General features: G+C 40.4%; 1 protein-coding gene across 3 annotated transcripts in view; it reads right to left on the reverse strand.

The window, feature by feature from the left end:
• Zfand6 (zinc finger AN1-type containing 6) overlaps positions 1 to 12,025 on the reverse strand; it is a 67,572-nt gene extending 55,547 nt beyond the window's left edge. Inside the window, exon 1 of one of the 3 annotated variants that reach the window (XM_028774650.1) lies at positions 11,787 to 12,025. The gene's annotated coding sequence lies outside the window, so the exon portion shown is untranslated. Of the gene's footprint in view, positions 1 to 896; positions 984 to 11,786 lie in introns of those variants that run through there. The other 2 variants (XM_028774653.1, XM_028774652.1) reach the window with 2 other exon arrangements.
• Between the last annotated feature and the right edge of the window lie 1,906 nt (positions 12,026 to 13,931).

Genomic DNA, 13,931 nt, shown 5'->3' on the forward strand with positions numbered 1-13,931 from the left:
AGGCATTGATTTTAAACGTTTCGAGTGATCTGGAACAAACAGCACAGCAAACATAAACATTCTGGCTAGGAGGGCTGGGCAGGCATCTGCGCAGATTATTAAAGCGAACTTTTTACACCTTGATTCCTGAAAGCAAAGGGCACAAGAGGAAAGAAAGAAAAAAAATACTAAAGTGTAGTTCCAATTATTTAGGTAAAAAAAGGTTAATAGATCCACGGATACTTTTTTCAAGTTTTGACAGCCCATTTATAGCTGTTGAAATAAAACACTATCTGTTTCCTGTTTTAAAGGGATACTAATCCCTTCAGCCTTCAAAAAATGAATTCTAAAGAAAGAAGTTTTATTTTACTATATGTAACATCTATCAATGACTTTTGAACAAAGCTGAAATTGAGATACTAAAATGTCAGCATACTGTTAAATTAAAAAAAAACTGGAGTTAAAGGAGGAGTGGTACGCTAAGTAAAAAAAATTCAAACACTTGGCATTTCAATTTTTTAAAAAGAACAAATTTCTCATTCTCTTAGCAAATTAACAGTTTAGATTTAAGGAAAATGACATCAAATAGACCTCCTTAAGATGTCATTTATAAAAACTGACAAATGACTGCTTCAACATCTGATTCAAGAGAAAAGCCTGTTAATGAAGATGATTTTGAGTCAAAGGTTTTTATTGGCACTCACATTCTAAACTAAAAATAATAATAAAGTCAAGTTTGATGCTCTGGGCACCTATTTCCTGTTCAAACAGCCCTTTTGTTCTGCTTCCCTGCTTAATTTTAATGTTCAGTTTGCATCAGAAAATAGAAACAATGACAAAGCCGAGTATACACAAAAGCATAAAGGAGCCAAAGTATAAAATATAAGATTATTAAAAGATTAGAACAAAAATCCTACCAACAAAACCTCCACAATTTTCTGTTTGCTTCACCTCAGATTAACTTCACTTGAAGCTGTACTCCAAAGCAACCAAACCTGAATACCAAGCTCCACCTCCCGCAATTCTAGTGGCCAGAGAATCAAATCTCCTCCCTGTTAGTGAGGCTGATAACTGTGATTGGATACGGCTAATATCCATTATTTTAAAGAACTTTTCCTCGCTAGCAGGTTAGGTTAAACACACTAAACCCCTGGATAAGCTGGTTTCTTAAAGAAACAGGCTGTAATGTTTCAGTTTTCCCATCATAAGCAATTTGCCTTCTTTTGTTTGGATTAAAGTACAATGAAAATTCACAGACGCAACTTTCATTTACTCAGGGATAAGCTATGTAAGATACACACTTTGAATATAAATAATGTGGCATTTTTACAGAACCACGGATATAAAGTTATGCTTTAAACAGATTTTCTCTTTTAACAGAGTTCACATTTTGTCTGAAAAACTGTAAAGATCTATATAAAATCCACTATAAATTTTGCTAGGAACAAACTGCATATTCTCTAAGACATAGTGAGAGGACCATTAACTTAAGAAAAAAGAAACAGCATTTAAAAACAAACCCTAAATGCTAGCCACTCATTTCTAAGCTAAACCCTAAATGCTAAAAGTCACTTCTAAGCTATCTGTCAAATTCACTGACACAGTCTCGGGTATCACAACACATTATAAAGTTCTCAGTGACCCAAAAGACTGCTATTTCCTGTTAAAACTGATTATTCACGGCAAAAGGAGATCTAAAGACATAAGGCAATTTGTCTAATGGTACATTCAGGAACAAAGTTAATTTGTTTATTTCACAGTGTTAAGGATCTACCTCAGAGCCTCAAACATGCTAGGCAAGCCCCCTGCCATGGGTCCCAGGGAGAAAGTTCAGGGGGGTATGTCACCCCTCTCCAGTGTTGCTTTTACTTCTTTTTTGTTTGTTTCAAACAGAGTCCTTACTATAAAGCTTAGACTGGCCCAGAAGTCATTAAATTGTCTTCTAAAGAGGAGGTTGCCTTAGACTCCCAAGTGCTGGGAAGGAAGGAAATTATTATTACCAAACGTAGATGAAATGTGTGTTCCCTTTAAACTATCCAAGAAGCTGTGCATAATGGTATTTTTACTAGACTCTTAAGAGACATACACAACAGAGATTCTGACTTTTAAAGAAAAAAGACCTGCTGTCACTTATACATGGCTACATTTGCTGTATTTTATGGTTTGATTAGAATTACTTACATTTTAGTAGCTTAGCCCAAACTTTATTCTGACATTCTAAGCATTACCTGTTCAATAAATAGCATTTAAGATGTTTAGCAAAATACATTTTTCACTTCTATCAATATTTTAACTATAATCGGTAAAAAAATATATATAAAAATAAAGCATATGGGTGAGTCTTCTGATTTTCTTATTTGTTTTATGAGACAAAGTGAAGCTGGCCTTGAACTCCTCCTCCTCCCCCTCTCTCCTGAGTTCCAGGATTGCAAGCAAGTAGCACCATGCCTGCTACAACAGTGGGTCTTCCAATGTTTTCAACAAGCTTACATATTAAAGAATTTTAAATTTAAGTTTTCAGTTTTCAAAGTTCACAATCTTTCAACAATTTTTTTTTCTCAGAGAAAAATTGTATGTTAGAACAGAAAGCCAACAAAACTGTTTTGAATACAAAAAGAATTCTTTGTAACAAACTGAAAACTCATATAATTGCAACTAGACATGAATATGGAGCAACACCCTGGTGAAGCCCAAACAGCTGCATATTCTATTATGCCCTTTAAGTGGACAAACTGAAAGAGCCAATTCACAGAGGTCTATTCCCAAGATTCTTTGCAACAACTCATTGCTTTGAATGCCTAGCACTTCATGAGTCAAGTTCAGGTTTTCTTCCTAGTGTGTGACACTCTTGCAAAACAACATTGGAAGAGAAGTACAGGAACAATCAGCATAAAGAACACATCCAATTTACAGTGCAGACTGAGGAAGACAGACCAAAACTTTTACAAGTTAGAGAAAAAAAAAAAAGTTAAAAACTGGCAAACAGGATCAGATTGGTAAAATAGCCCAGCAAGTAAAGGCACCTGCCCCAAGACTGACCATCAGAGTCTGATCCCCAGGACCTACAAGGTGGAAGGAAGAACTGACCCCTACAAGTAGTACTCTGCCTCCATGTGTACAAAGTAAGATATACAATCACATAAAATACAAAGATTAATTTTTTTTTCAATTTGGCAAGTATGGAATTAGTAGACAATTGTGAGGACCAAACAAACTACTGTTCTGGGACAATTTTCACTTCAAAGTGTAAGAAAGACACTAATCATATGTTAGCACAGCACTGATACTAACACTAGTCTATTACCAAGACAACAGAGGGGAGATGTGAGCTAATTGGGTTGGTACATGCTTGTACTCCCAACACCAGGGAGGCTGAGCCAAGAGGATAACCACAAGTGAAATGCCAGCCTTGACTACATACCAAGATTCTATCTCAAAACCACAGAAACAAGAAAGAAGAGAAATGCAGACTTGGTGACCAAGAAGAGAAAGAACATCAAGGTGATAATCATCATCCTAGGTACATGATTAAAATGAAGGTATTTTCTGCTATGTCCAAAAGCAGATGGTCACAAAAACAAGTGCAAGGAAGCCATATTAGACCCAGAAACTATGTAGTCTAAACTACATGACAACAATATTGCATGGTTAGAACAAAGAGTCTGCATGAAGCTCTTGAGAAGCTTTGTGTGTGGTCACGCCATTTTCTAAGTATCAAGTAGTCAGAGAATATTCTGTATATTCTTTATAAGTGTCCAGATATTTTTCCAAGCCTAACCAGCTCAATTATATATATGAAACATTAAGCCACCACTGAACAAAATAAACAACTTGGTCAGACCTGTTTTGATGAAAACAATCCTACACAGGGCTTGGGGTGGGGAGAGGCTAAAAGCACAGTTGGAAAGTACTTGCTCACTATCCACAAAGTCCTGGGATTGATCCCCAGAACTACAAGAATCTGACTTCCAGCACTATATACAAGGCATGCCAATAATCCTACTATGCAGAAGATACAAACAGGAAGATCAGAAGTTCATAGTCAGCCTTGGCTATTAATATATAGTGTTAGACCTGCCCCACACTACAAGAGACACTGTCACAGAACAAAACAAAAACAAACAAACAAAAAACCTAAAAAGAATTGTATCCTTTGTTGTTCTTACAAAAGTAATCTTGTCATTCTTTCTGGGCAGAGCTAGTGATGTACAAAGTCAGGGGGAAAAAAGACGACCCTTGACTTAAGTGTAAGAAGCTGGGATCAGCGAGAATAGAATTGAAATCAACTATCCAAGTGACGAGGAAAACAATTTTCAAAACATACTCCCCTAGCAGACACATATAATCCCAGCAGTGAGGGATGTGCTTTAATTTGCAACTCTTGGTGTGGTTTATCTTCTTACTGGCTGTAGAGGAGAGCACAAAGTGTATATATGCTTAGAGGTCGGCCATGGCCCACTCAACCATACACTTCACACAAAGGAAACATTAAGAAAATTAAAGCAGCCGGGCGGTGGTGGCGCACGCCTTTAATCCCAGCACTCGGGAGGCAGAGGCAGGCGGATTTCTGAGTTCGAGGCCAGCCTGGTCTACAGAGTGAGTTCCAGGACAGCCCGGGCTATACAGAGAAACCCTGTCTCGAAAAACCAAAAAAAAAAAAAAAAAAAAAAAAAGAAAAGAAAATTAAAGCAATCTAGAGATAGGAAAGAATAAACCAAGCTGATAGAAATGAACTCTTTTACAAGAGTCAGTAACATGCTTTGTTTTAGGTCTGTAAAAGGATTAAACAAGGTCACCAATAAGCATAAATTAAATGGAGATCAAAATAAGAAAACAAAACTGTGAGGAAAAGGAAAAGCATCCATAAGTTCATGTATTAAGATACACTGCTCAGGTTAGAGGCAAACAATATTATTTAATAAACAGAAATATGCTCAAAATAAATGTTCCATGGGTCTAAACAAAACTCCAGATGGAGAAAAAGAAACCTTTTGTTTTCTTGAACCTACTTTGCTGCCTCAACCAGAAAAATAAGTAAAAGGTTAAAAGACAAAGATTAATTATCAGATAGCTATCAAAAGACTTTAAAAAAAATCACTGCTACGGACAAAGCAATCTTAACAATTAATTTTTGAAAAGTAGAAATTGAACAGATAAGTCTCTTGTCACATATCCTGCTTCTGGAGAGGATCCAAATTCAGTTTCCAGTACCCACAATCTGGTGGCTCAGAAATACCTGTAACTCCAGTTCCAGCGGAGCTAACATCCTCTTCCAGAGTCCATGGGTGTCTGCACTCACACATTTACAACCCCTTTCCCCACGTGCTGCACACATATACACATAACTAGACAATAAAATAAATCTTTAAAAGAGTATCTTGTCTGTCAACTTCCTACCTCACCACTATCTTATCATCATCCTGGGCACCACTGCCGGCTGAGGATGCCAAGGCCAACAAAATGAACACAGTCTTTACCTCTTTAGAAACTTGTGTCAAGAGTGAGAATATGTCCAAATAAAAATAACTAGAATATGCATTTCCAATTTTCTATTAGTCAAAGATTAAAATATAAAAATTGTAACTACATTTGTAAAATATGTTATTCAATACATACTTTGTTTGTTTTGTTTGTAGACAAGTCGCAGTCCTGGCTACACTGGAACATGCTATGTAGACCATGCTGGCCTTGCAAAGATTTGCCTGCCTGTGCCTTTGTGTGCTAGGGATTAAAATCATGTGTCATCACATTTTGTTTTAAACTTTCATTCTTGTTTGAAAACAAACGTCAATTTTGTATTTCAGTTCTGACTTGCCATATTTTAATAGAGAGGCATGGCTATTTTAATTAAAATAATGTGGCCACAAGCCATATCCTTATAAATTAAGATTAATTTTTATTAATGCAAAAGACTCCCTATCCTGGAGAGGATCCAAATTCAGTTTCCAGTACCCACAATCGGGTGGCTCCTATCCACCCAATCTCCTATCCAATGTAAGTCAACGGTTACTGAGCATCTACCATGTGACCAATATAAATGAGGGACTGATGTTTAAGATTACATCATTGTAAATGCTTAAACAGCCAGAGGGGCTGGTAGGTAGCAGACCAGCAAGCACAACACTGGTGGAAGAAACAAACACTATAACCATGCTTGGTTAATAGACTCCAATTGCTAACTGAATTCAAAAGAAATGCCTACTCTGAATAAGCCACACACAACCAACAGAAAGATTAAGGCCTATTTCCTATAACAGAAAAGGGTTCTCAAGAAAATCACAATGAAGCGAAGACTTCGTGGGTAGAGGGACGTCTGAGTAGGAAAATAAAACAAAATAAACAACAAACAACACCACCAGACAATTCGTTAGAAATGATGAAGAAAAGCATCTAGGGCCAAAATGATTAATTTTGATCCTTGATTAATGGAGTTCTCCAAAATAAGAATTCTTTTGTCCCACTCACCATTCATCCAGCAGACTCCTGACAATCTAAATTTTCTCAAGTGTTAAGTCAAGCCAAATACTTTTTCTGTTACACTAGCCATTCCTCTCCTTGGGGACTCCTCTAACTCCTTCTCAGTCTCAGAACCACAGGACAAGCTTTAGGGCAGAGCTACAGGATCAAGGTGGAAAAAAAAAAAGTTTGTCATCAGTTTTTAAAACTTTTGCCAGGTACAATGACACATACCCAGCGCTCAAGAGGATGAGGCAGGGAGATTGTAAATTGGGAGTCCAACCTGGGTTCCACAGCAGGAAGCATGTCTTAAAGGGAGAATTTTCAAAAGTCCTATCATGTTGGTCAAAGTATGCAACTACCAAAGCCAGGTGGGTAACACTGATCAACTATTACCTCTGTAGTGACACACGTTAAAAGTATCCAATTAGTACCGATTAGTACTTTCTAAACACTTTAAAATCTAAACATCCTGTCCGTTGCTTTAATTGCCTCCCATTCTTATACTTACAAACCCAGGAAAGCAAGGAACACATCCTGGTCATAGCAGTACTTTCAACACTGAACACAGTCTGTTGTATATCAGGTGCTCAGAGTGTTGAAAGGGAGAAAATGCAAGTACAGGAAGTTTCTAAGAACAGGGCTCAGAGTAAGCATTTGCCCACTAAGTCAGACCCAGAGTCTGACACCCAACAACCAAGTCTTTGGAGTAAGAGGTAGTATTAATAACCAAACCAGTGGTACTGAATAAACAAAACAAAACCAAGTATGCATTCATTTTAGCATGTAAATAAAGGTGTTTTAATTATAGAGAAACATGGAGGTGGGGTCTTGTTGCTAAACTTAAAGTTTTTGTTTATGTGGGAATCCAAAAGTATCCACAATGAGGTGGGGGTTGGGGGTGCATGTGCCAGAGGGCATGTCTGGAAGTCAGAGGACAACCCTACAGTGTTAGTTCTTTCCTTCTACCTTTACATGGAAACAGATGATGAACTCTGGTGACCAGACTTCTGTGGCCTGACCCCACAGTCATATTTTTAATAAAATTGTAGTAACTAGTTAAACATCTAGTTATTTCAGTTCACATTTATGTAAATAACACATCTCAGAACAACAGAAATATGGATTAAAAAAAAAATGAAACTTTAAAGAGGGACTAGAGAGAGAACTGAGAGGTGAAGAGCCAGTACTGCTCTTACAGAGGATCTGAGTTCAGCTTCCGGCACACGCACCCACAGTGGGCAGCTCATAACCACCTGTAACTCCAGCTCCACAGGAATGCAATGCCTCTGGCCTCCAATGACACCCCCACACTCATGCACATACCTCCCCCCAAAAAAACATAATAAAAATAGATACTCGGAAAGAATGGAAAGTTATCCAGGAATGAGACTACTTTAATAGAAAAGCAGAGTAAAGTCATAAAAATGTAGGTGCTACACTAACTGTATAATTCTGATAGTCTGAGTTTGAGCTCCCAGATCCACAAAGTCATATTCTGACCTCCATAAATGTTTTATATCATGCATGTATGCATGCACTGACCACCCACAACATATACGCAATAATAATCTCTTTTAATATAAGTAATGGGCTGGAGAGACGGCTAGGAATGCATTTCAGAGGACTTGATTTTGGATCCCAACAACCAAATCATACAGTTTACAACTTGACTATAACACCAGCTCCAAGGGGTTCAATACTCATTTCTGGACCCCCAAGGAACCAGTGTTCACTGCACGTACGCACGCACACACACACACGCACACACACACACAAGCACACTTTTCAAATAAAATAAAATTTTAAAAGATAAGTATTAACCAAGATATTTTAAAAATCCAATGAAGGAAACGAGGAAGGCCTGTAAGCAAATACAAGGGAAATGAAGAGCCAGGAAAAACATTTGCAATACAGAGCAGAAGACTGCTATCCTAGATAGATAAAAGGCACAATAAAAAAGATGTTACAAGTATAAACACTGAATCATGGCCAGTCTGAACTAGGACACACTGGAGGTAGATGGAACACACCAGCTCCAAAAGTGCAAAATATCCCACAAATAATCTCCCACATATTAAAAGTACCGCATCTCAGGCTGAATAAAAATATATTCCACTGCCTTTCTCTTGTCCTATGGCCACAAGAAAAATTTAAATGATCACAGCTCTGAAATGAATTTGCATTCATTTCTATTGGCACAACCAGTATAGGTTATATAAACCACAGTAAAACTGTGTCTGAATTTTATCTCACGGATCGAAAAGTGACTGAAGGACTTTGAGCCTAGGACTACTATAATCTAGAAACACATTAAGGGCTGGCAAGATGGCTTAAGTGGGTAAAAGTTCTTGCAGTTCGAGCTTGAGACCTGAGTTTGATCCCAAGAACCCATGTAAACATAGAAAGGGAGAAACTACTTTACAAAGTTTTCCTGACCTCAACATGCACAAATTTCACATCACCCCCCCCCCCCCCCTCTCTCTCTCTCTCTCTCTCTCTCTCTCTCTCTCTCTCTCTCTCACACACACACACACACACACACACACACACACACACACACACACACGGAATTAAAACAAAAAACAAAAACCACATTTAAACATCTTCTAGACACTGGAGCAGCCAGCACAGACTATAGGGAGCAAAACCTGAAGGAAGGGTAATAATTAGATGACTACTGTTATCATCTTCTATAAAACAAAGGAGTTGAGACATTATATTTGGAGTGAGTTTTGAAAGTAGAACCTGCCTATCCACATTTAGAACTCTTAGAACACCTAGACTCACACTATCCTGCCTCAGTCTTTGGAGTAGCTGGGACTACAGTGGCATAAATACACACACACACACACACACCTACACCCCCACCCATACACACACACTTTGATAAAATTTTTAAGAAAAAAATTTTGAAATGATTATAACTTTAAAATGAATGTTCATATATGCTTTGACTCAGCATCTGTACCAAGACTGAATCCTAAAGAAACACGAATAGCTCAGGAGACACAAAATACACAGGAAGACCACAGGTATGCTTGACAAAATGTTAATTAACGATGCTTATCTGTGGAAGTACTTGTGTTCCTATTCATCTTTAAACTGTGGGGGAAATCCCCAAACTCTCTGACACTTTGATTATAATAAAATACAGAACTAAGTTTTAAAAGTAGAATCAACTACCCTATAAAACAAAACATCTGCAAGCTAAACATCAAAAATGCCCCCTCAGCCAGATATGGTGGCACAGGGCTTTAATCCTATCATTGGAGGCAGTGACTGGGGGAATCTCTGTAAGTTCTAGGCCAGCATGGTCTATGTAGAGAGTTCTAGGCTTTATAGTGAGACCCTATCTAAAAAAATTAAAAAGCTCCTGTTATTCCTTCAACAAAACAAGTTATTCAAAGTGTACAAGAATACACACACACACACACACACACACACACACCATCTTTGGGAAATTAAGGAAATACTGCTCTGTAATTCGTCTGGAACAAACTCTGGGACATAAAAACTTCAATGTATGGTTGACAAGTCCTGAAATACTACACTCACATAGCCTTCTCAAAAGTGGCAGAGAAACACGTGGCTCCTAATGTTTCCCTTAAAGGATCTGCCCTCTGACAGACTCTCCCTCCAACAAAGCCTGTGCCAGCTAGGCAGAGAAAGCTTACTACAAGTTTCTTTTGCAAGAGTATTTTAAGGCAAAGAAGACTCCTCAGTAATCTGCTAAAGACTGCAGGGAGGGGAGGAGTGGTGAACAGAAAGGGTAGCTTTACAAAACACAGAATGTTTTCTCCCACTTGCTGGTTTTGCCCTGAAAAGTACCAAATAGTGCCAGACTTTCCACAACCGGCTCGAAGGGATTCCGGGTAGAGATTAACAGAAATCTAAGTTTCTCATGCAAACACAGCAACTAGGAACCAGTTACAAGAACAATGAGCCTTCCTGATTAAAGGAAGCAAAATTGTAATGTTTTAATTTCTATTTTAGTATTGATTGCCTACAACTTTCTCCCAGGATCTACAGTATTTACTTTTAGACAGACAACTTGTGCAACAACAGCTGCAAGAAGAGAGGTTCCCAGAGTACACTTGTTAGATGCAAAACAAGAAACATTATCAAAACACTGGGGTTTAGAGAGGAACTCGGCATTAAAAAATGTATGAACCACAACCATATACTATCTGTCCAAAGTTTAAAGGGAAAGGAACCCAAAAATTATGATACTGTTCGAAGAGATGAGTGTGTGACAAAACTTATTTTAAAATGGTCAGAGAATTATCATATCCACCACGTCTAGAATGTTTACCTCAGTAAGAAACAGTAAACTGGGTTAGGCCAGATAAGGAATTCATGAGCAATACAACTTTGGGTAATGTTCTAGTTCTGGCTTTGGAGTGAGGAGTCTGAAATTTTCTTTATGTTTTCTCTTTTTATAGTATATTGTGCTGTGTACTCTCCTGGGATTGACCATTACTTTAAAAACTTTGTGATATAATTCATATTTAATAAACTGTACAGATTTTAAAGTTTTGACATTAATTAACACAGGAAAGTATGGCTGCAGTCAGAATAATACAGCAATCAAGCCCCAAAATTTTCCTATCTGTGCCTATTGCCCCTCTTACGTGCTATTTAAATGTTAAAAAAAAAAAAGGAAAATTAAGACCTCTTTTCTTCATTTAAATGTTCATGGTTTACCGAAAAAAAAATTATCCCGCAGGCCTGGAGATAATACATAAAGCAGCAATTGCCATAAAATACTTCATAAATAATTTCAAAAGCCTACGTGGCATTTTAATCAGAAAAAAGATAAATTTGGAATATAGTTTGAAAGTGGCGTTTAATTTCGTTTTTCGGAGCCACTAGGTGCTGACTACCAAGCTAGTTAGCATGCACGGCTTGGAGGTGACCCCGAGGCCCCAGTTCCCACAAACGCCTGACAACTCTAGATGATGATGGCAAATCACTGAGCTTTGATATAGTTAAATTGACTTCAGACGCCACACTCCGTGTAGCTTGTTTACGCATCAAACAGCGAGAAACTTGAAAACGCTCTCGGAGGAGCAGAGCTTGGAATCCCGGAGACTCCATCTGAGCCTTCCCTAGCTTTAGCCTACGAAAAAGACGTAGGGACGCAGCCCGGCTTGCGGCAACTGCTCCGGACTGGCCCCAGGCGCGCCCACCCCGACCCCGAGTTCAGCGCGCGCCCCGGGAGCCCGGGACCGCGCCCCACCGGGACCGCGCCCTCCGCTCGCCGCCGCGAGGCCACCTGCTGCGCCGCCCGCCGCTTCCGGCTCCCAGGCCGCCCGGAGGCTGCGCCCACCGCTGCCCACGCTCCTCACCTGGCGGCGGCCCTCTCCGCCGGACGCGCTGCCGCCGCCGCCTCTCGCCGCCGCTGAGTGAGGACAGGTGAGGCCGCCGAACCCCCACTCGCTCCCGGCCCGCCGCCGCCGGCCCTCCGTCCGCTGTTTATTAAACTTTTCTGTTTGGCTGCTCGGCCTGTGACGCGGCCTCAAGGGATCGCCCGCGATTGGCTCTCTACGCGCGCTGACGCGGCAGTCCCAGCCCGCTGCCTAATTATGACCGGCCCGGGCGGGGTCGTGGGCCGGAGGCGGCGTGGGGGCGGGGCCGGAGCTCGGAGAGTGCTATTATTGGTCAAGGCATTGGAGGGGCGTGGCACAGAGGTGCAGCTCTTCTCTCGGCCACGCCCCTGCCTCTGGGAGGTCTGCGGGCTAGGTTAGCTTTCTGTTGTCGCCTCGGGGGCAGAAGGGTCCAGTGCAGACTTGGGGGAGTATGATGACGTAGCTCATGGCTCTGAAGCTTCCCAGGGAGAGACTACGCTTGTTCCACCTGCGTAGTTTGACAGATGACATAGATTGAGCTTCTGTTGCCCAGGCCCCTAGGAGACCTGGTGGGCCAGCGCAAAGTGCAAGGTCTGAATTCTGCTGTGTCCAGAGCCACGATTTAAAGAGAGCGAGACCTGGGGCGTGTGTACTCGCTTGTGTAAAGCACACCTACACGCCTGGGCTTGCGAAGCCCCCGGACCTTCTTGCGGAAGCGTAGATTCTATCTAGTCCAGCAGCCCTGCACAGGTCCTACGGGGGAAGTGGGGTGATTTCCCCAGTTCAAACAGGAGAGCCAAGAGTCCTGTCTTTATTTGAAATTATGTTATTTTGTTAGTCGTGGGATTATGCATTAATTTTGGTATTTTAAAATGTTCATCTTGGTCACTGTTCCCCCTTACCTATTTCTGCCCTATTTTTACAGTAATAGGGGCTCATGGTCAGAGGATTGGAATACAGCTGACCATGTGTGGTTTGGGCTGCTTTCTGTAGTCCTGTAGAATAAGGAGGAAACAGTTGGAATACAGGACATGATGGAGGTCAGGTAGAATTCTTTGAGGAAGAGGTGGCATTTGAAAAATTCTTACGACTTCATGGAAAACAAAAGGATGTGTTCCTGAAGAGGGCTTGAGAAAAACACACAATGCTCTTGTGAGGTGATAGACAAGTTTCTGGGGCAAGATATTCTAAAATAAATCACCAAAGCTAAGCCTGGCCAGCCACAGTGACCCAGGCCTTTATACTTCCAGCATGGGGTGGCAAAGATAAACATACCACTGTGAGTTCGAGGTCAGCCTGGTGTAGATAGCAAGTTCCAGGCTGGCCAGGGCTACTTAGTGAAACTCAAAGCCAAATAAATATAAATAAAGCTAAGCCTATTTTGTGAAATCAGAGCAGAACAGAAAGTCCCTACCCAGCGCCTAAGGGTAGACACATTCAACTTCCATTTAAATTTATATTTAGGGCTGGAGCAATGGTTCTGCAGTTAAGAGCACTTGCTGCTCTTGGCAATGGTCCTAGTTGGGTTCCCAGCATTCTCATGATGGGTCACAACTGTCAAAACACTCATACACCTGAAAATAAATCTTTAAAGCCAGGTGTGGAGACTCACGCCTTTAATCCCAGCACGAGGGAGGCAGAAGCAGGTGGATCTCTGAGTTGAAGGCCCAGCTGATCTACATAGCAAGTTCCCAGACAGGCAAGGATATGTACAGAAACAAAAAGAACAACACACACACACACACACACATACACACACATACACACACACAGAAACAGTGGGCTAAAACATCAGGAGAATTTTGTCTAACAAGATGATCTTTAATGGTGGAGACAGGGCTGTAAGATAGACTGGGGACTGTTTTAGGCTCAATTATAGTAGACCTAAAAGGTGAAAGTGAGTAGTTACTTTCTTTAGTAAGAAATGAAAACTTAACTGGGCAGTGGTGGTGCATGCCTTTAATCCCAGCACTTGGGAGGCAGAGACAGGCAGATTTCTGAGTTCGAGGCCAGCCTGGTCTACAGAGTGAGTTCCTTCCAGGACAGCCAGGGCTACACAAAGAAACCCTGTCTCGAAAAACCGAAAAAAGAAAGAAAGAAAGAAAGAAAGAAAGAAAGAAAGAAAGAAAGAAAGAAAGAAAGAAA

The sequence above is a fragment of the Grammomys surdaster genome, unplaced genomic scaffold (genome assembly GCF_004785775.1).
Source record: "Grammomys surdaster isolate TR1022 unplaced genomic scaffold, NIH_TR_1.0 242, whole genome shotgun sequence".
NCBI classification, from domain to species: Eukaryota; Metazoa; Chordata; class Mammalia; order Rodentia; family Muridae; genus Grammomys; species Grammomys surdaster.